The 22,641-nt window shown below is 41.1% G+C and overlaps 1 long non-coding RNA gene across 2 annotated transcripts in view; it reads left to right on the forward strand.

Moving 5' to 3' along the window:
• Positions 1-4,963: 4,963 nt before the first annotated feature.
• The window catches only part of LOC110085877 (uncharacterized), a 44,846-nt gene continuing 27,168 nt past the window's right edge, over positions 4,964-22,641 (forward strand). For both annotated transcript variants that reach the window (XR_012083896.2, XR_012083897.2), the window contains exon 1: positions 4,964-13,970. This is a non-coding gene — a long non-coding RNA (uncharacterized LOC110085877). The remainder of the gene's footprint in view (positions 13,971-22,641) is intronic.

A 22,641-nucleotide genomic window follows, 5' to 3' on the forward strand; every position in this document is an offset into this window, starting at 1 on the left:
CTTGATGCATCTGTCTGACCAGCACGGGCAGGCTCCAGCCCAGCCCACTCTACTCTGTGCAACTCTGTGCCATGAAAGACTCTCCACCAGGCTAAGGATGTGATCACACAAGCAAATAGATCACAATTTCGACTGCTTGTAGAGCAATCTTGTAAGATCTATCTCCTGGCGATCACATGGAGTAATGCACTCCAGCCTGACCCCAATTCAGGCTCTAGCTGGACCCTTTTGGTCCACCTGAAAGACTTCTGCTTTTTTGGGGGGGGGGCTGGGCTGGAGAAATTCCCCAGCAGACAGAAAGGTCTCTTCAAGAGAGAATGCTCACTCTCAATATGTTTGTGTTTTAAGACGCTATGAGCAGAGGTGGGATTGACCCGGTTCGCACCGGTTCCATAGAGGTGGTTGTTATTTTTTATTTTAGTTCGGAGATCCGGTTACTGGCCTGAGATGAATGAAGCCGGAGGAGCCAGGTGACCAGCGACGAGCGGGGGAGGGAGGGGGGCTATGTGTTTTTTTTCAAGTTAAAGACAACTAAGGCTGTTGCTCTGACAATTTGAGGAGACAAATGGCAGGCTTACTCAAAAACAGGAAGACAGCTATCAGTTTTTTAACACTAGTAAGATTTACCATCAGGCTAGGGTTGAAGAAAGCAGATCAACATATCAAAGGGGAATCGAAACTATCCACACATTCAGGCTGGGGGCTGGAGGGACTGCGAGGAGGAGGAGGAGGAGGAGGAGGAGGAGGAGGAGGAGGAGGAGGGACTAAAGCATACTAATCAAGGATTTGTGACCAGCATCTTCAAGAGGACTGTGTTGAGATAGGTTTAAGTTTCAAGCTTTCATTTTTGAGATTATTCAAGTAAGTAAGTATAATACATAAAAGGCAAACTATGTTTAAGTATAAAGCTGGCTTTTTATTAACTATTTCCCTGCCTTAGCTGTTTGCCATGCAGTATTGACTCTGGCAGGCAAAGACTTTTGTGGTAGGCTTTTTTAACATGTAAACTGCTGTGGAGAAATGGAGGGAGGGAAATGAAATGGGATTGCTTTTTAAAATTTTTATCATGTAAAATATATTTTCAAAATTATTTCAACAGGATTCCCTTTAGAACCTTTTAGCATTTATGTATTATTGCATCTTTATGCTGCCTTATAGTGGGATGTAAAAAAAAATATTTATCATTGTGTCAGGGTTTGTGAACCACTGGAGACACTCTGCAGGGAGAAAGATGGGTTAAAAATAAAAACAAACAAACAAACAACCCAAGGCTCCAGGGTTTTAAAAAAACTGATACTTCTATTTTTTGAAATAAATAAATACCTGAACTTTGGAGAAAAAAGGTCAGAAGCCTGTTGGTGATTAATTAGTTATTTAGATTTTCAGGGAGGGAACATGCCACTTTTTCCATTGGTATGCGGAAATCTAGTATTTAGGATCTATGGAAAAACTAATGGGGAACCAGGCTCTATCAGGTATTATATTTTATTATGATGATAAAAAATTTAAAAGTGGCTAAGGGCATCTATTTGCAAAGGCTTTCACGGCTGGGATCTGATGGTTGTTGTGGGTTTTTCAGGAAGAACAATTTTCAGAACACGGCCAAAGAGCCCGAAAAAAACCCACAACAAACAATTAAGGGAATAACCTTTCAACTTTCTGGAACTGGCAGTTAGATGCATAAAAAACCTGTTGTTGCTGTTATTGTTATGTGTCGTCAAATTCCCCCCTACTTAGGGTGCCCCTAGGAATGAGCAATCTCCAACATGGCTTGGCCTCAACAGCCCTGCCCATCTATTGCAAACTCAAGCTTGTGGTTTCATTAGGAAGTAGGTCCATCTTGCATTTAGCCTTCCTCTTTTCCTGCTGCCTTCCACATTACCAAGTATTATGGTCTTTTTCAATCTATGCCTGCCTTCTCATGATGTGCCCAAAGTAGTACAGCCTCAGGGTTTTTTGTTTGTTTGTTTGTTTGTTTGTTTGTTTTTGCCTCTGGAGATAATTTAGGCTTAATTGGATCTAGAACCCAATTACTCATATTTTTTGGCAGTCCAGGGTATCTGCCATACGATCCGATCAGGCCAAGGGTGTCTGCAAAGATGATTGAATTTTTGTTAATTGGGATAGTCCTCTTTGAAGAGCCACATGTCAGCATGCTGTTTTAAGCTTCTGTTTTTGCAACGTTGCCCCTTTGCGCTGTCCTCAACAGCCCTGCACAGCTGGTGCAAACTCAACCTTGTGGGTTCTTTGATGGTGTCAATCCATCTCACATTTGGTTTTCCTCTTTTCCTGTTGCCTCCAACTTTTCTACAGAACCTGGAATGGGGAGGGATTAAATGTTGGTGAATTGGGGAGTGGGCAGGAGATGCTTGCGTGGCAGCCTAGTATTGAGTCAACATGTTTTTACAATTATTTTGTAAGAAAAAGTGACTCATTTGAAAACAAGACGAAAAGAGCAGAACCCACAAGCTGCAAAAAAAGCATACATTTCATAAATAAATAACTGGCCAATGGGTTTCTCTGGCCACTGTTTTGAGGGAGATCGTAACCCTGTCTTTGTGGTTGGTGCAGGATTCTGGGAGTTGTAGTCCCCCCATTAAGGGCATTTATTTGCAAAGCTTTCACGGCTGGGGTCTGATGGTTGTTGTGGGTTTTTTGGGCTCGTTGGCCGTGTTCTGAAGGTTGTTCTTCCTAACGTCTCACCACAGAGACTGGAAGAAATGTTAGGAAGAACAACCTTCAGAACACGGCCAAAGAGCCTGAAAAACCCACAACAACCAATTAAGGGAATAACCTTTCAACTTTTTGGAACTGGCAGTTAAATACATACAAAACCTGAGGTTGCTGTTATTGTTATGTATCGTCAAATTCCCCCCTACTTAGGGTGCCCCTAGGAATGAGCAATCTCCAACATGGCCTGGCCTCAACAGCCCTGCCCATCTATTGCAAACTCAAGCTTGTGGTTTCCTTAGGGATTAGGTCTATCTTGCATTTGGCCTTCCTCTTTCCCTGCTGCCTTCTACCTTTCCCAGTATTATGGTCTTTTTCAATCTATGCCTGCCTTCTCATGATGTGCCCGAAGTAGGACTTTTCCACAGAACCTGGAATGGGGAGGGATTAAATGATTGTGGCATTGTTCAGAGACCAGTTCACATCCCAGGGTGGCAGCCCTCTCTTGCTTGTGCTACAGAAAAAGCTTCATTATTACTATTACTGTTGCTCTGTGGTAAGAACTTTTTTTTTCAGAAGGGGTCAGAGAATTTGAGAGTTATTCTCAAGTTCATCTTCGCTTTACATGTGTGTTACGTGCCATTCAAGATGACCCTAATGGGCCTTTCAAGGCAAGTGAGGTTCTCCTTCTTCTTCCTTCCCTTCTTCCCACACAACTACCTTCCTTGTTTCCCCAGAGCAGGGAATAGAGATTAAACCTGCACTGCATGGGGTTACACAGCACTCTCCTTGAAAACTAAGGCATGTATTTTAGGACTCTTCCCTGAGGACTTGTGTGGGGCTGAAGGAGAAAAGGGGCAGCAGAGGAGGACAGGGGAGATGAAAATGGAAGGTGGAAATTTGGGGAAGACAGTGGAGGGGGGGAGTCTTATGTTTTTGGTGAAACTGTGGCATGAAGGAAAAGTGGAAAATGAGAAGAGGAAGCAGCTGCCAGGGCTCTGAGGGAAGCCATCATCACTACCAGCGCCGCCAGCAACACCAACACCCCCAAAGCGACTGATGAGGAGAAGCGGTGGGTGCGGGGTGGAGGGGAAAGATGGAGAAGGAGGAGACCTCAGAGGAGTCAGTAACTGAAGGACCGATTGAGGTGGTGGGGGTGAGGTGGAGTGGCAACAGACTGAAAAGGGAACATACCTTCCAAGCCAGAAGGAAGCGGGGGGGGAGAAGAACTCCACAACAGGTGCGCAAAGGCTGCCTCCAGGTAACAACAAACAGGGCTATCAGTCATTTCAGGAGCAGGAAAGGGGAGGGAAGCAATTTTTACTGGTGAGCTATAGGGCAAAATAGGAGGTAAAGGGAAGGAGAGATGTGTCAGTTCTCTGTCAAACTTGGTCATAAGCACCCACTGTGAGGTGTGTGTTTGTGTGTGTGTTTTTGGCACATGCCCATGGTGAGGGTAACAGCAGCAGTATGCCCAAACAGATGCACTTATCCAGATGTCTTAATTATGTGAGAAGTAGTTGTGATAATAGGCAGTAGGGAGACCACTGTGGAAGAAATCCTCATCAGATCCCACTGTCCTGGGCATTTACTTACTTATTTACATATTTATTTACATATTTATTTACATATTTACATATTTAAATATTGACTTATTTATTTATTTACTTATTTATTTACTTATTTACTTATTTACTTATTTACTTATTTACTTATTTATTTATTTATTTATTTATTTATTTATTTATTTATTTATTTATTTATTTATTTATTTATTTATTTATTTATTTATCATTAGGACATAGAACCTGTTGTTAATTTATTTGAATCCCACCACTGGCTATGAGGCAATAATTCTTGAAACAAAGAGCTGCTCGCATGACACAGCAGAATTTGGGCATTCCCTATATTCCACTTTAAACTGTGACACTCTTCCCCCAGGTAAACAATGGATGTAATCTCAAAGGTCTGAGGAAACATTTGTAAAGTAGCCGTCTGTTTCTTTTTGTATGGTCCCCTGGAGTTTTCACCACTCAATGAATTCCTGAGAATGGTTGACAGGTCTTTCCCCTCGCCTGTCTATAGCTTCCCTCCACTGTTTTAAATCTGGGTAATGCACAACCATCACTGAAAATGTTGGATTCCTGTCCTGCTGCCTTTGTGTGGCTTGTTGAGGGAGAAGCAAAGCAAAGCAAAGTGTGCTGCTTATATACTACCCCTTCAAGCACTCTCTGGGCGATTTACAAGTTAATTATGCAGGCTACACATTGCTCTCCCCCCAGCGAGTTGGGTACTCAGAAGGTGAAAGATGGAAGAGTAGTGGACAGGCTACAAAAGCTGAGTGGCTAGTCACACTGGGGAGGCAGAGAGAGAAGCGCACATCTCCCAAGGAATGGGCAAGTGTGCAGGCACTGTGCCCGCACAACACCTGTGTGGGAGTAACAACAACTCACCCTGGACAGGGATGACTTAATGCATGCCCATCTCTAGTCTTAAGCCATTTAGAGCTTCAAAGGTACAGTAATGAGAACCAGCACTCTGAGCTTAGAAACAGAGGATGAGCCCATGAAGGTAAGTCAGAACCAACTTATAGAGACTTTAATAAGACTTTCAAGGTAAGTGATATATTTAAGGAATGGTTTCACTCCCCCAGTCAGTTTCCATGGTCAATTGGGGATTCAAACCCTGGTCCCCGAATCCTAGTCTGTCACTCTGTCCACTACACCACCACACTGGTAATATGCCACCAGTTAGACCAGCTGAATTTTGCAAAGAAACCCACATTGACCAGCTTCCCAACTCTTGAGGAACAAGGGGAGCTGGTGCAAAGCGTTCTGAGGTGTTGCCATCATCTGGACCACTGGTTCTCAACCTTGGCTTACTCAGGAGTTGTGGACTGCAACTCCCAGAAGCCTTCACCACCAACTGTGCTGGCTGGGGTTTCTGGGAGTTGCAGTTCAAAAACATCTGAGTAACAAAGGTTGGGAACCTAGGCTCTAGAGCACTGGTTCTTAACCTTGGGTTACTCAGGAGTTTTGGACTGCAACTCCCAGAAGCCTTCACCACCTGCTGTGCTGACTGGGGTTTCTGGGAGTTGCAGTTCAAAAGCATCTGAGTAACAAAGGTTAAGAACCACTGATCTGGACCATCAATGTGGAGCAAAGCCACACTAAGCCCCCCCCCCCAGTAGAGACCCTAAGTAGTTCTCTTGCTCCTACTCCACGGAAGGTCAAAGAAGGGCAGTAGGAGAGTACTCATGCCTTGTCCTGTGTCCACTGGAAGACCTATTTGGCAACTTGTTTGGTTTCTGAGATTCACTAAGGTTGTCCACATGTTTTAAAGTCTCCTTCCACAAGAAGAACATCTAAGAAGTGGAAAGCTGAGATTCTTCAGGCAGCTAAATCACAAACTATGATCCCAATGCCAACTTGTCTGCACTCCTGCCAAGCTCGGCATGGCTGTTTTTCCTTATAGCAGTATCTCCAAGCTTCCCAGCAACCCTGCCAAAACTTTGTGAACAAAAAAAACACAGCCAACTGAATTACCACACGGAAGGGAATGCTAAAGCTAGCAGTGCCATTCCTTCTGCAGAAAAGGCTGCTGTGTATACAACTCCCATAAATGGACTAACTTTATGCATGTATAGCAAAACTACTTTAGGAAGAGTAAGCTGGCCCAACTGTTAGACAAAGTGTGGCAGTTGCCTAATGCAAGGTTTGTATAAAGTTTAGTAGTCTGCCAGCTGTTTCCATACAGGCATCTGATTAAATGGGTTACAGTTGATAAAAGCTTATGCCAAGTGAAATCTGTTCATCTTGCAGGTGCTGCAGGATTGTTTTCATTGTTTCTAAATACATATGATTTACTATCACATTCAGCTGTGCTCAGGATCACACAAGTGGCCTAATTACAAAAGGAGAGGCTTGACGACTACAGTCTCCAATCCCACCGCATGTGCAGTACAAGACAGATGCAACTAACAGAGCCCAGTGATATAGACCCAGGGAAAGGGGTTGCTTGTGCCATAATGAGAGAGCAGGAACAAGGGAATATAGGGCAGAAGGTGCTGTTTCTGATCTGCCTGAGCAAAAAGGGGGCCAATGATGCTGGGTCTAAACAGAAGCCTACGGGGGCATATCTCACCCCTATTTTGGGGTGAGATCCCTCCACTTGGCTCATGAGCCCCCTGAGAAGGACACTTAACATCAATGAATGATGTTGAATTCCTAACCCACTGTCCGTAACATGTGCTATTGGAACAGCAAAATAGGTACATACTGAATTTATTGGGCAGCCTTTCAAAAATGAAAGCTTAAGTCTCCATGAATCAAATATCAAGAGAAATTGCCTCATGTAACCAAGAGACAACAATTTCTGAGTAACTAGCCTGCAATGCCTCTAATTGTAAGTCAGGAGGATTTTTCCCTCTTTCAGAATTTGCATCACAATAATAATAAAAAAGAAACGCAATCTTTTATTTATTTAAGTTCAAAAAAATCACTTCTGTATCTGAGCTTCACATGTTCAGGAAATAGGCTTTGATCATTGTAACACAGGAGCCACCAATTTACAATAGATACTGTGTTTACTCTTCACACATACTTTTGTTCTTTGGAAAGATTAGAGGCAGAAAAAACGAATAAAGTTAGTATGACCTCATTCTAATTTGTGTGATGGAACAAATGCTTTCCTCAGGAAGTGGGCTGCAGTGTTGAGTATGGATAACCCCATGGCAAAGTTAAAGGGGTGATGGCACAACCAGCTCATGAAAGTATTAATGCATGTCACAAGTTAACACATATTAATAGGTGTCATAACTGGCAGGCAATGGCTCTTCTCCCCATGTGAGATGCTTCTCTTCTGCAGACTTTCAAGCAGACACTTCATGAAGTCACCACTAGATGGTCGTATTTCACATGCTCACTATGGTGATGGCGGCGGCTGTTTTGCTTTCATAGTGTGACCACCATTCAAGAATCTTGACCAATGTTTTACACTGAGGCTGAAATAACCAGGAGAGAGAGAGAGAGAGAGAGAGAGAGAGAGAGAGAGAGAGAGAAACACCCAGGAAAAATCTCTATGGCACATTTCAGTACAGTATTTTGATGCTTTATTCAAATTTCTTTTTTCCTTCTTTTGAGGATTTAGGGAAGAATAAAAATAAACACTGAATCTCAAGAGCAATATTTTGATAAGTTTTTTTGAAATTATGTTTTAATTAATTTACCAATTTTTTAGAATTTGTGATGAAATTTGTTTACCTCAGACTTGTTTTGTTATTTCTGGAAATCGTTTCCTCCAATATCAATAGCAGTCTCCACAGTAGCGTAAATCTTTGTTTTCATTAACATCTCTCTGAATTCCAGGCTGACCAAAACATAGTAATGACTCAGCACTGGACAATTCTTCCTAACTGTCACAACTTAATAGCATTTATATATCTGGCTGATAAAGAATTACATAAATCTAGCATACAGTACCCCACACAGACGCTCAAAAGTATAAATTAGACTAGAGTGAAAGCAATTTAAACTATGAGTTACTACAGACTGGTGTCTTTCAGATGTTAGAATAAAGCATCCATCAACTCCAGCTGGTGTGGCCAAGCTAAATCTGGCTAACACAGGAAGCACACAGGGAACGTTGCGCTGTTGCTCTGAAACATGGCTTTCCAAATAACTCTGCTTCCCCTTGTCCTATCTAGAACAGCTGCCTTTCACCCTGTCTACAGTGTCTTTGTGTTACTAGAAATGTGAATTAACACAAAATTTCCCTCCATTTGGTTTCATGTTTTAAGAAGCAAAATAATGTTGTATAAGCATCCTCAAGTATCATTTTTCAGAGGAAGGGGAGACTCTCCTTCCTTCCTTCCTTCCTTCCTTCCTTCCTTCCTTCCTTCCTTCCTTCCTTCCTTCCTTCCTTCCTTCCTTCCTTCCTTCTTGCCTTGTAAAATAGCCCAGCCTGTGCTCCTTGTCTGCTGTGACTGGAGATTAAGTTTCCCAATCTCCATTCTTGGTTTCAGAGCCAAACGTTACCCAAAAGACACAACAGATGAATGGCAAGAAATGTAGAAGTCGTTTTGTAACAATTGCAAAGATGGTTTACCACCAAACAGATAGAAAGTTGAGGACCAGCAAGCTCAGCCACACACACATCCTGCCTCAACTGTGTGAGGATGGAACAATTAAACAAGGCTCATGTCGACATGCCTTCTCTTGAAGAGGGCAGGTACAGTTGAACTAGGGCTTGGTGATTACTCATTCATAGGGCCATCAGAAGTTGGAGGCAACTTAACAACATGCAACAGCAGCTGGGCTTGTCTGGATCAGGTTAAATAGAGCTCCTTAAGATCAGGCAGAGGTCTGGCATGCCATCTGGGGCAATCCTCAAACAACCCTATTTGGTTTGGCTCGTTTAAGAAGGCAAATAATAGAAAAGAAAAGAAAGCAAAACAAAACTCTCTCTTGTCCCTCCTGTGTTCCGCTTCTGGGAGGAAGATTTCAACTTTTAAAATTTTTCACAAGATGATGCAGTACATCAGCACTGCCCTAACAGGTTTAACTTTTAAAAAATGGGGATATTGAAGCCAGCTTGGAATGTAAAGCAGGAAACTCACTTTTGTTTGATCCCAGTGATTGGGCATGCTGAAAACAAATCAAAATGGAGTGGTTGACCAGACCAGATAGGCGGGATATAAATCAAATCAAATCAAATCAAATCAAATCAAATCAAATCAAATCAAATCAAATCAAATCAAATCAAATCAAATCAAATAAATAAATAAATAAATAAATAAATAAATAAATAAATAAATAAATAAATAAATAAATAAATAAATAAATAAATAAATAAATAAATAAACAATTAAATAATTAAATAAATAAATCCTACCTGCAGCAAAAAGTAGTAACCCCCGACAGGAACCCAGAAAGGAGAACGCTGGGGACAGACTGGTTCACTCCACGATTATGTTATCTGGTCTCTGGAAAAGTGAGCAAATCAGCCTGTCCCCACAGCGGGCCAAACAGCAGGAAAAATGCCTGTCTGACCACACCCCGTGTAGTATATTTTGAGTGCCATGAAAGGGCAGGAAGCTATTGGTTACTGTGGCATCCGCCCAGGTCATGAATATTAATGGAATATCTGCATGTACCAATGAGAGTGCTGAAGAGGTGGAGCCAGGAGATTTAAGAGTCTCTGCAGCAGGAGGAGTGGAGATTGAAGAATTTGGGGAATTGGGGAGTTTGGAGTGGAGAGAGAGGGTTGGCAGTTGAGAGAGGTAGGATGTTCTGTTAAGAGTTACCAACATTGATTGTAGCTTCATCACCTGTAATAATAACCACTATCTGGTTATTTTTAAAATTACACATTGTCAATAATAAACAATGTTGATGTAATCAACTGGTGGCAGCAACACGACATGTAGCTTGTGCCCTTTGCTTGGTGAAACAACCGAGGGACAGGTGAGAATGTGACAGTTACTTTCTTTGCTCTGTTACTATTTGAAATGGCCAGATGTTCTTGTATGATTTACAGCCTCTGGTGTCACACGGAGTGCCATCTTCTGCTGTGCCTCAGGCAGCAAAATATCTTGACTGGTCCTGCTCCTTAGCTCCTTAGATGAACACATATTTATTTAAGATACTACTAACTACCATAAGGGCTTTTTGAGATGGGGCATGTTGTATGGCATAGTTCTGCCTCCTCACCTTAAGCTCACTTTGTCCGGCAAAGTGTGGGATTTAGAGGGATTCAACATTTAGGAGATAGAAGAGGGCCTTCTTAAACAAAAAGTGCAAAGAAATAGAGGAAAATAATAGAAAGGGGAAAACCGGAGATCTGTTCAAGAAAATTGGAAATATTAAAGGAACATTTTGTGCAAAGATGGACATGATAAACTTAAAGGACAAAAATGGGAGGGACCTAACAGAAGCAGAAGACATCAAGAAGAGGTGGCAAGAATAGACAGAGGAATTATACCAGAAAGATCTGGATGTCCCGGACAACCCAGATAGTGTGGTTGCTGACTTTGAGGCAGACATCCTGGAGAGTGAAATCAAGTGGGCCTTAGAAAGCACGGCTGACAACAAGGACAGTGGAGGTGATGGCATTCCAGTTGAACTATTTAAAATCTTAAAAGATGACGCTGATAAGGTGCTACACTCAATATGTTAGCAAGTTTGGAAAACTCACTAGTGGCCAGAGGATTGGAAAAGATCAGTCTACATCCCAATCACAAAGAAGGGCAGTGCCAATGAATCCTCCAATTACTGTACAATTGCACTCATTTCACACGCTAGCAAGGTTATGCTCAAAATCCTCCAAGGTAGGCTTCAGCAGTATGTGGACCGAGAACTCCCCGAAGTACAAGCTGGATTTCGAAGGGGCAGAGGAACTAGAGACCAAATTGCTAACATGCACTGAATTATGGAGAAAGCCAGAGAATTCCAGAAAAACATCTACTTCTGCTTCATTGATTATGCAAAAGCCTTTGACTGTGTGGACCACAGCAAGTTCTTAAAGAAATGGAACTGCCTGACCACCTTATCTATCTCCTGAGAAATCTATATGTGGGACAGGAAGCAACAGTTAGAACTGGATATGGAACAACTAATTAGTTCAAAATTGGGAAAAGAGTACGATAAAGCTGTATACAGTGGGGTCTTGACTCGAGAACTTAATCCGTATTGGAAGGAGGTTCTCAAGTCAAAAAGTCTGTAAGTCAAGTCTCCATTGACCTACAGTGCATTGAAAACCGATTAATCCCGTAACAGGCCGTTTTTGTTCCATTTTGGGTTTTTTCTGGTCTGTAAATCAAATCTCAGTCTGCAAGTCAAACCTAAATTTTGCGGCCAGAGAAGTATGTAACTCAAAAAGTCTGTAAGTCAAGCCGTCTGTAAGTCAAGGGTCCACTGTATTGTCTTCCTTCTTATTTAACTTATATGCAGAATACATCATGCAAAAGGCTGGACTGGGTGAATCCCAAACCGGAATTAAGATTGCCAGAAGAAATATCGACAACCTCAGATATGCAGATGATACCACTCTGATGGCAGAAAGTGAGGAGGAATTAAAGAACCTCTTAATGAGGGTGAAAGAGGAGAGTGCCAATAATGGTCTGAAGCTCAACATCAAAAAAACTAAGATCATGGCCACCGGACCCATCACATCCTGGCAAATAGAAGGGGAATATATGAAGGCAGTGACAGACTTTACTTTCTTGGGCTCCATGATCACTGCAGATGGTGACAGCAGCCCCGAAATTAAAAGATGCCTGCTTCTTGGGAGGAAAGTGATGACAAACCTAGACAGTATCTTAACAAGCAGAGACATCACCTTGCCAACAAAGGTCCGCATAGTCAAAGCTATTGTTTTTCCAATAGCGATATATGGAAGTGAGAGCTGGACCATAAAGAAGGCTGACCGCCAAAGAATTGATGCTTTTGAACTGTAGTGCTGGAAGAGACTCTTGAGACTGCAAGGTGAGCAAATCTATCCATTCTAAAGGAAATCAACCCTGAGTGCTCACTGGAAGGACAGATCCTGAAGCTGAGGCTCCAGTACTTTGGCCATCTAATGAGAAGAAAAGACTCCCTGGAAAAGACCCTGATGTTGGGAAAGTGTGAAGGAAAGAGGAGAAGGGGACGACAGAGGACGAGAAGGTTGGAGAGTGTTGTCGAAGCTACCAACAAGAATTTAATAAAACTCCAGGAGGCAGTGGAAGACAGGAGGGCCTGGCGTGGTCTGGTCCATGGGATCACGAAGAGTTGGACACGACTTAATGATGAAACAACAACAAACATTTAGGCTGTGGAACCAGAGGTTGAGAGTTTGATTTCTCACTGTGTCTCCTATGTGTAGAGCCAGTTTGTGTGGCCTTGAGCAAGCTGCATAGTCCCAAGGCATCCCCCAGAAGAAGGGAAGAGTAAACTACTTCTGAGTATTCTCTGCCTGGAAAATTCTGGAAAGGATTGTCATAAGTCAGAATTGACTTAATAACACAATTATTATCGCTATGTCCACAGGAAGAGATTTTCTTTAAGTCCTTCGTGTTTTGTCATATTCCATATTGGAGTCAACAGTTGGGTGACATGGCTAGGGACCACATATCTCTTGCTCCAACACCCTCCTGAGGGGGAAGCTTCTAAAAATTGATTGTGGGAAAAAGGAAAAGCACCCCCCTCAACTCTCCTTCCTTCCTTCCTTCCTTCCTTCCTTCCTTCCTTCCTTCCTTCCTTCCTTCCTTCCTTCCTTCCTTCCTTCCTTCCTTCCTTCCTTCCTTCCTTCCTTCCTTCCTTCCTTCGCTCTTCCTGGATTGGATACTACACCACAGTAGGCCTCTGCTCTTTTGAAGAAAGGCCAGGATAGCACATAGATCCTTACAAAAACCAGACAGAACAAAGAATCCTTGAAAAGAAGTGTCAGACTGTGAATGGAGTGGAAGCTCCACCCACACAGAACAAAGAAATTTTTAGGAAAAATAGGTTTGAGGGGAGTTTGGAGGAGGGGAAGAAGCAGGATAAAATGGACAACCTCTGTATGTTGGGGAATTTCTGTGTTCCAGGAGGAGCTTAAAAGGGCACGTAAACCCATTTGGAAGAGCGCTAAGAGTGGCTCTCCAGAGCCTCACCCAATCCTGGTGTTTCCACCTGAGATCCTTTTATACTGAAATGATGAGGACTGGAATTGGAGCAGAGCTTTCTATACACCAGACAAGTCTGTTTCCCAAAATAGTGGCTCCCTAAATAGGTGGCATCCAGGTTCCTTATGCCAGAGTATGGGGGGTGCGTCCTAGAGTCATCATCAGAAGCCCCAGTAGACAGTTGACTAAAAGTTATTTACTTTGTTTACTATTGTTAGTCACCTCACCCATATTCAGACATTAGCAGATTATGAAAACCCTGGAGACATTTGGCTGGTTGGGCTAAGAGAAAGAGAATCATTTGCCAAAGACTTGATTAAGTTTTTTTTTTCCTGCCTCTTCTTCTTCTAAGAGGTGTGTCCACAGTTTTCAGTCCAGCTGACTCATAACGTTAACTGATTTCCTGTGAAGCTGCTTTCCTTTGGAGTTTCCAGGAGCCTTTCGAGGACAAGCAGGCATACAAAGCCAGTTCTTTGAAACAAAAATCGCTATTCAGGCCATGTCAGACAAACACAGCTTTCTTCCAAAGTACTGTAATCTGGTGTAAAGGGGGAAGTCTTCAGTTTCTTTTCTAAACCAGCTGCAGAGAAACCAGCCTGAGATGTCTTGTGTCTGTTTACCCACCCCAATCTTGGAGAGCAGCAGCTCCAGTTTACAGGTACGAATTCTGGGCCTGTTTGATTAAGATGAGCAGCTGAGAGGGGCTTAATGAAAAGGCTCAGTTTCCATCTCCTGGAAAAGAAAGCTCTTCAAATTTTTGAGGTGGGGTGAGGGGAGAATCTCAGCATACTTTCTCAGATCAGCAATCTGTTTCTCAAACTTCTGCCTGTTTTCTTTCCTCCCCACCAATTTCTGACTGTGGATGCAAAGGATAGATGTTATTTTAGGATATATCGCAAAACAAATCCATTGTGGCACTTTGAAAGGGAACAGTTTTATTTCAGTTTGAGATTTCATGGATTACAGTCCACTTCTGCAGTTGAGTGGAGTAGAGGCCATGGATTTACGTGGATAATGAATGCATTTGTGGGGAGGGTGACCAAGTGGAGAGCTTACCTCTTTAACAATACTTCTTTGAAAACTATTTTAGGAATTACAGTATCTGTTGAAAGAGATGGTCATTATTGCAGACATTTAACAATGCTATTTTGTGACTTAGCGGCCTTCAAAGTGGCTTGCAGTCAATAAAATATAGAAAGAAGAACGTAAAAAGGAGCACATCAGTCAACAAAATTACATAACCGGAGGCAGCTCAAGATATTCTGTCACCTGAGGAAGAACGACAAATGCTCCCACTCCAATGCCAGGGACACCATGCCAAAGACTGGCCAAGTTGTAAGACAGGGAAAAAACACAGAGATATTAGCCAACCCAAAACAAAACAAATAACAAACAAACAAACAAACAAACAAACAAACAAACAAACAGGAAGATAGGATGATGTAAGGAACTTTACCTATTGAGTTAGTGGCAAAGGACAATCATATTAGTCTGTAAGGCCTGCCTCCCACTGATACCCAGTGTTAGTGCATATGGGATTGCTATTATCCCAGTATTCTATCTTGCAGTTATTTTGTTATGAAGTGCTTGTCCTTGTTGCTCCTCTAGAAGCTTCATACAACATGAAACAGGGAGGGTTTTGACTTTACCTCTAAGAGAAATATGGACACTGTCACTACGGCTTAATGGTTCTCATAAACTTTCTAAGGGGAAAGTGTGTGAATTAGAGTAGAGCATGCCAAGAACCTCACCAGACTGCAAATTCCAGTATGGTACCATACTGCTTCAACTCTCTAGTGTAGACATATTCTCATGAGTTTTAGCTTTCTGCCTGCAAATGAAATGCTATTATACTGTATTTAAAAGCCCCTCCACTGGCAACAAATCACAGCAGGAAACGTACTAAGGAGGCCATTTGTTGCCATTCCAGAGGGACGTATGGCATATTCTATGGGACTTAAAAACCCATCGATTCTTTGAAGAGTGATCAAAAATATGCCAGAGAAGAAAGAACATGGTCCCCGAGCATAGGATTTCTATGTGTGTCTTCGCAAGAGATCAATAGGATCAGGCTGATATTACACATGCACACAGATATTTTTAGTATTAAAAATGGCATACAGCTCCTGCAAAATGTTCAGCCTTCCTTCTGATTTCCCTGTACAGATTTGGTTTCTTGATAGGTGCTTTGGCTCATATAAGCCAATGCAGTCTTTTCTCTAATATAAAATAGTGATGCACCCATAATTGCAGCTCCCCTACTGTGTACCTTTAATAGACAGGTTTTCACATAAAGAATAACATCCTAGGCCTTGAAATGGATTCCTTCTGCATTCAAAATGCAGTATCTACACATCAATAAGATAAAGCTTATTCCCCAAAGAATTTGCCAGCTCCATAAACAGAAAAAGGATTAGCTGAAGGACATGGCAACCCCCCCCCCCCATTTAACAGCTGAGGAAGTGAGGCTCAGGAAGATTAAGTGACTCAGTCAAGGTCACAGACAATCTGTAACAGAGAAAGGAATTGCAGTCCATTGACTTTGAAGACTGTAGCCAGTTCCCTTAGACTGAAGATTAGCCTGGAGCCAAGAGAGAGCACCATAATTCTACCAGGGTGGAGGAAGGCATTTTACGAGTCTACTGTCTCAGAAGCTTCAAGGAAGAGAGTCAGAGAGTCCTTAATTATGCAATCTTTCCTTGATCAATTCCATAGATCATGGATTCCAGTGCTTCAGGCTGTCTAGCCAAACCAGGACAGTCACCAATTTCTGTAAAGCCAATATGTGTAAGAGGAGTTCAAAACAAAGTGGCAAGTTGGGTTCTGCCTCCAGTTACATCAGTTGGTATCAGTGAGATCTGCTTTAGATGTTAGCATGCGTCCTCCTGCATGGAAATATCCTAATGACTACTCTTTATTCAACTACTCTGTTGAGACTTATGCATGAGTAAAGACGTTTAAGAATGTGACTTCAAGAGATTTGATCACCACATCAAAAACAATGGAGTCAGCATTGATTAAAAGGCTCTTTGGGGTGTTGTGAAAGGTGGAGTGCAATGAGAAGTACCCCATGCAGACAATAAAGAATGCAGACAATGTAAAGAGCTAATTTAAGATGGATTCTACTCCAGATAAATCAGGGGAAAAGCCAGGATCAGCACCATCTGTAAACCCTCATCAGCAAATGCCAGCCTGGTGCAAAAGAGAACCTTAGAGGTCTTATTACAGCCAGATAAATCAAATAAAGACCTACAGACCCTTACCAAACTTATTCAAGAGATGCTTCCGGAAATTAGAATGAGACAACAGAAAACTGAAGAAGGGATGAAATTAACACAACAAAAAATAGAGGAAAGCCAACAGAAACTGGAGGGGAAAATTGACCAGATTGATTTGCAATTAACCCAGCTGGGAATACAACTAACACAAACTCAACAAAGTGTTAAAGAAAATAAAGTACAAATTGAGAAAGAAAAAAGCTGAGATCATCTGGCTTCAAGAGACACATATTAAACAACAATATCATAAACTACTAGAATGTAAGAAATTGGGAAAACTCTTCTTCTCAGCTGACCAGGACAAGAAAAAAGAGGGATAGCCATATATATGAAACCCAGTAGAGAAGGCAAATTTCTCTATGCGGATAAAGAAGGAAGAATATTAATGGTGGAAACTATAACAAACCAGAAAAAAACATGATTAGTGGCAATCTACGCACCCAATAATAACTTGGAGAACTTTTATAAGAAACTATATACCCAAATAGCAGAAAAGGAACCCCAATATGTTTGTCTACAAGGCGATTTCAACACAATAGCAAATGAAAGATTGGGTTATAAGAAAGGAAACAAGACCACGACTATAAGAAGGAAGCTACCAAAAATATTTTTTCAGATGGTGGAAGAATTGGGGTTAAAAGATACCGTATATGGTGAGAATTGAACAGGGAAAAGCAACAATTTACTTTTTACCCAAACAGACACAAATCCTAGTCCAGAATAGACATGATATGGACCTCAGCAGAACTGAAGCTAGGGATACAAGAAGTAGAAACAGATACTAATTTATGCACAAACCATAACCCAAACAAAATTAAATGGAGAGGTATCCAGAGGAAAAATAAGAAATGGACTTTAAACACAGCAATTTGGAAAGAAAAAGAATTGATTGAAAGTACTGTACCAGAAAAGAAATTGAACTTTAAAAAAAAGAAAACAAAAAAGGAGACAACACTTCAGAATATATGGGACACCGCGAAAGCATTTTTAGAGGAATAGCGATAACATACCAAGCAAAGAAAAACAAGATGAAAAAGCAACAGTACCAGAAATTGAAGGAAGAATACAGAAAACTAGAAGCAGAACTTCAAAAATATCCACAGAAAAAATAAATTTAAAATAATATGGCACTGATCAAACACAGACTTAATAGAAACAGAAGAAATAGCTCAACAAATTAAGAGAATGAAACAAAATTTCTTTTAAAATGCACTTAAGCCAGGAAGATGGTTAGCCTATAAACTTTAAAAACAAAAAATAAAGAGACAAACTGATAAATTAAAAGATGAAACAGAGAAGATTCAACATCAAGAAAAAGAATCCAAAGGATAATCAGAATATACTATCAAAATCTTTATAAAGTGCAAGAAGTCTCTTCAGAAAAGATCCAAGAATATTTAAAAAAGACAAAGTTACCTAAAATTCCTAAAGCTCATAAGGAAATATTAAACGCAAAAATTACAATGGAGGAAATAACAGAAGCAATTAAAAAACAAAAAAGTGAATAATCACCAGGGCCAGATGGATTACCAGCAGAATACTATAAAATATTTCAAGAGATCCTAAGTGTTCCCATGAAAGATATTTGTAATGAGGTTTTACAAGAAGCAAAAGCACCAAAATCCTGGATGGAAGCATATATTATTTTGATTCCTAAAGAGCAGAAGAAACTAGAAGCGATAGAAAACTACAGGCCAATTTCACTATTGAATGTGGACTATAAAATTATGGCGACAATAATGGCAAATAGGCTGAAAAAATATCTAGGGGAATTTATTCATCCAGATCAAAATGGATTTTTACCTAAGAGACAACTGAGGCACAATTTGAGAGTTATAACTGATATCTTGGAATACTATGAAACCCACCCAGATAAACCGATGGCCTTATTATTTCTGGATGCACAGAAGACTTTTGACAAGGTAAATTGGAAATTTATGTGAAAGCAACTCGAAATAATGGACTTGATCAATACTTCATAAATATGATAAATGCAATTTATGAGCAACAAACAGCAAAGATAATAGTCAATGGAGAATCTACAGGAATAGTTGAGATCCAAAAAGGAACTAGGCAGGGATGTCCCCTATCTCCACTGTTGTTTATTTTTATTGACGTTGGAAATACTGAATAGAGAGATAAGACAAGACGAAGAAATACAAGGGATCCAAGTTAAAAACAAAAATTACAATTGCAAGCCTTTGCTGATGATCTGGTCTTTATATTAGAAAACCCGTTAGAGTCAACTCTGAAATTACTGGAACAGATTGAAAAATTTGGAGAAGTAACGAAGATAAATAGAGGGAAAACTAAACTAATTGTAAAAAATATGACGGATAAACAGAAAAATCTCCTAACAGAGGAGACCAAGTTTCAAATAGTCAAGAGAGTTAAATAGTTGGGAATTTATCTGACAGCCAGGTGCTCAACAATAAAAGAAGAGAATTACGGGAAACTGTTGAATGAAATACAGCAGGATCTGGAAAGATGGGAGATCAGACAGATATCATTTCTAGGAGGGATTGCAACTATTAAAATGAACATGCTACCAAAAGTACTCTTCCTCTTTCAAACAATTCCAGTAAAGGTTAATCGGAAGTTCTTTGAGGAATTGAATAAATTAACCCTAAGATTCGTCTGGTCAAAAAAAAAAAAAAGCAAGGATAAAAACCAAATTACTGTAGGAGGCGAAAGAAAGAGGACGCTTTGGCGTACCAAACTGGACACTGTATTACCAAGCTTCAGTTTTGGTATGGCTGAGAGAATGGATATGTCTGAGGAATGAAAGGCTCTTACATCTAGAAGGACATGACTTGCAGATGGGATGGCATGCCTTTTTAAGGTATGGCAAAACTAAAGCACACAAATACTTTGAAAATAACCTGATAAGAGATGCTTTGCTAACCATATGGGGAAAAGTAAAAAACAGGATCAATAGGAAAATACCAAGTTGGGTTTCTCTGATAGAAGCATTTACTTATCCAAATCTTATCAACTTTGAGAAAATAGTGACATATAATGAAATATTAAATCCAGAAGGAAATCTCAAAACCAAGGAAGAACTAGCAAGCCAAGGACTGATACTATCATGGTTACCTTTATTGCAGATTCAATCAATATATAAAGAGGACTTTAGAATACAAGGTTTCTACAAGAAACAGCCACAATTTGATAAAATATTACTCTCTACAGAAGCTAAGCTAATTAAGAATATCTGTAAATTCCTCTTAGAAGTGACAATGGAAGATGAACAAGTGAAAGCAACAATGATACATTGGGCTTAAAATCTTGGGTCACACAATTCAGCTACGTAGAAAAGTGACAAAGGTTATGGAGTGATAATTGTAAATTAACCTTAGCAACTGCATATAAAGAAAATTTATACAAAATGTTTTACAGATGGCATTTGCCACCAACTAGAATAGCAAAAATGTTCCCAAATGTTTCTGATAGGTGTTGGGAATGTAAAAAAACATGGTAAAGGTAAAGGTTCCCCTTGACAATTTCTTGTCCAGTCATGTTCGACTCTAGGGGGTGGTGCTCATCCCCGTTTCCAAGCCATAGAGCCAGCGTTTTGTCCGAAGACAATCTTCCGTGGTCATATGGCCAGTGCAACTTAGACACAGAACGCTGTTACCTTCCCACTGAGGTGGTCCCTATGTATCTACTTGCATTTGCATGCTTTTGAACCGCTAGGTTGGCGGGAGCTGGGACAAGCGACGGGCGCTCACTCCGTCATGTGGATTCGATCTTACAGCTGATGATCTACAGACCTTTCAGCACAGAGGCTTCTGCGGTTTAGAAGAAAAAAATTGTACAAAAAATCTTGGAATGTGCAGAGATGGATAGATTGACAATTAAAAGGAAAGAGGATTCAGAATATTATCAAAACTGGAATAAAATGTATGAGTGGCTAGACTAGAGCAAAGAAATAAGGTATAGCGACAAATGAGACATGATATGATATGAACAATTTGATGTATATCCAGTGAACATGACGAATGACAATGGAAATATGTTTTTATGTGTTATAAAAATAATTTTAAAAAAGAATGCAGCCTTAAACATCTAAGTCAGGTTAGGGGGTCATACACATGGTGCGCCCTCTGAGGAGATAACCTCAGGTGGATGGGGAAGAGTGGGAGCCAGTGGATGTTGCATGTAGGGGCTCCCTGACCAATTCAACAGTTAGGCAGCTGAATGCACCTAAATGCAGTGGAATAGCTCTTTGGGCAGAGAGCAAGTGTGGTATAGTTATCACTCGAAAGCAAAAAGGGACTCCCAGAACAGTTTTAGACATGTTATTGTCAACAAATTTTGTTTCCATTTCCTTTGGGCTCAAGAGTTTCTGATGTAATATAGACGAATAGTGTGACGAAGATCAATTTCAAATTATTTCTGATAGAAAAGGCAGAATTCTCTTCCCCCCAAATGTCAAAGATCCTTAGACAAAAACCCCCAGCATTTATATCCCTGAGGGTTGGCAACCCATCTGAGGTGCCTACTCAAGCCACAGATTTCATCCTGTTCTGCTAATTTTCTTTAAAAAAAAGGGGGGGGGTGTAGATAGTTGCTAATTTTCTCATTTGAGGGAGACATCCCAGAAGCCAGCAAGACATCCTCTTTGAGAACATCCAACACTGGATTTGCACACAGTAAGCATTGCACAAGGTCAGCCACAATGGTCTCCCTTATTGCTGACTCTTTTTTTTTTTTTTGCCTGCTCTTCTGAATGCTAGAAACAGAGGGAGCTGAGGAGGAAATCTGAGAATCACTTTGGTTCTATTAAAGTCAAAGTTTCTGCTGAGACCAGGCTCCCAGCCCTTTTGCTGCAAGGTGATTCATGATTGTGAGAGCCTGTAAACTCAGTGGTGATTCACATATTGCTTTCAAGTGCTGAGAAAGAAACTCTGATTTCCTGTTAATTGTGGTCTCCCCTTATAACTCCAAAACAGATCCACTTTATTGTAAACTCCAGCCAGCCAACTACGAAAATGTGATGTCGCCTATGAAAGTATAACGGGTGGATCTGAACAGTACGGTGGGCAGAACAAGAAATGTGGGGAGGATCCTTGCACGTTGAAGGAACAGTCATGTTGGTGACTTTTGCAGATGGGGTTCTGCAAACCGCATGCCTGCGGTATATTCCCCAGGATGTTCCATTGGGATGCTCTTCTCATCTCATCTGTAAATGCGTTTAGAATTGTAGCCCTGCTGTGACTGTTGTGAGGAATTTGTTTGGTATTTTGTATTTTTGCATCTTCAAGGTTAAAGAACAAAAAGAGCCACTAGAGGGAACTTGTATTTCCCCTGTGCTTTTGCTTCAGACCATGCAATGCCTTAATGACACACAAAGGCCAAACTGTTGCTGACATTTGGCACTTCAGAAAAGCAAATAACACAGAGCCCTCCTCCTCCTCCTTCTCCAATACTAAGAGCTGCTATGTTCCATTTAAAAATATAAATATGAAATAATATAAAATGAAGAAAAGAAAATGTGTGTGTGTGTGTGCATGCATGCACGCAAGGACGGACGGACACACACACACACACACACACACACACACACGCACGCACGCACGCACGCACGCACGCACGCACGCACGCACGCACGCACGCACACACACACACACACACACACACACACACACACACACGGGCTTTTCCTCACCACTGCCTCCTGTCCACATCCTGTCACTGTATCCTGTGAACTGCAGAAGAGGCTTTCTTTCAAAGCAGGTGGCAGGGCCCCTGTACAGGTTTGAGCCCAAAGCTGTGTCTCATTAAGAATAAAGAAATGCCCGCATTTCCTTCATAAACATCTGAGAGTTCAGTACAAGCAGTTTTAGAAACTTTTTAGACTTCTCCTGCTCCCCTCAAAGCACTCAGGCAGCTGCTGGTACCGGCTTGTTTTCACAGTCGTCACACAACTCCAAAGACACAAGAGCGCGAGGCGTTCAGCCCCCTAGAATGATGGAAGAGAAGGAATTGCTCAGATGCCCACCGGCCATCAACATGTTAAATTGTTGAGAGTTTGTACACAGCAGGTTA

This window comes from Pogona vitticeps, chromosome 2 (genome assembly GCF_051106095.1).
Source record: "Pogona vitticeps strain Pit_001003342236 chromosome 2, PviZW2.1, whole genome shotgun sequence".
In the NCBI taxonomy this organism is placed as follows: Eukaryota; Metazoa; Chordata; class Lepidosauria; order Squamata; family Agamidae; genus Pogona; species Pogona vitticeps.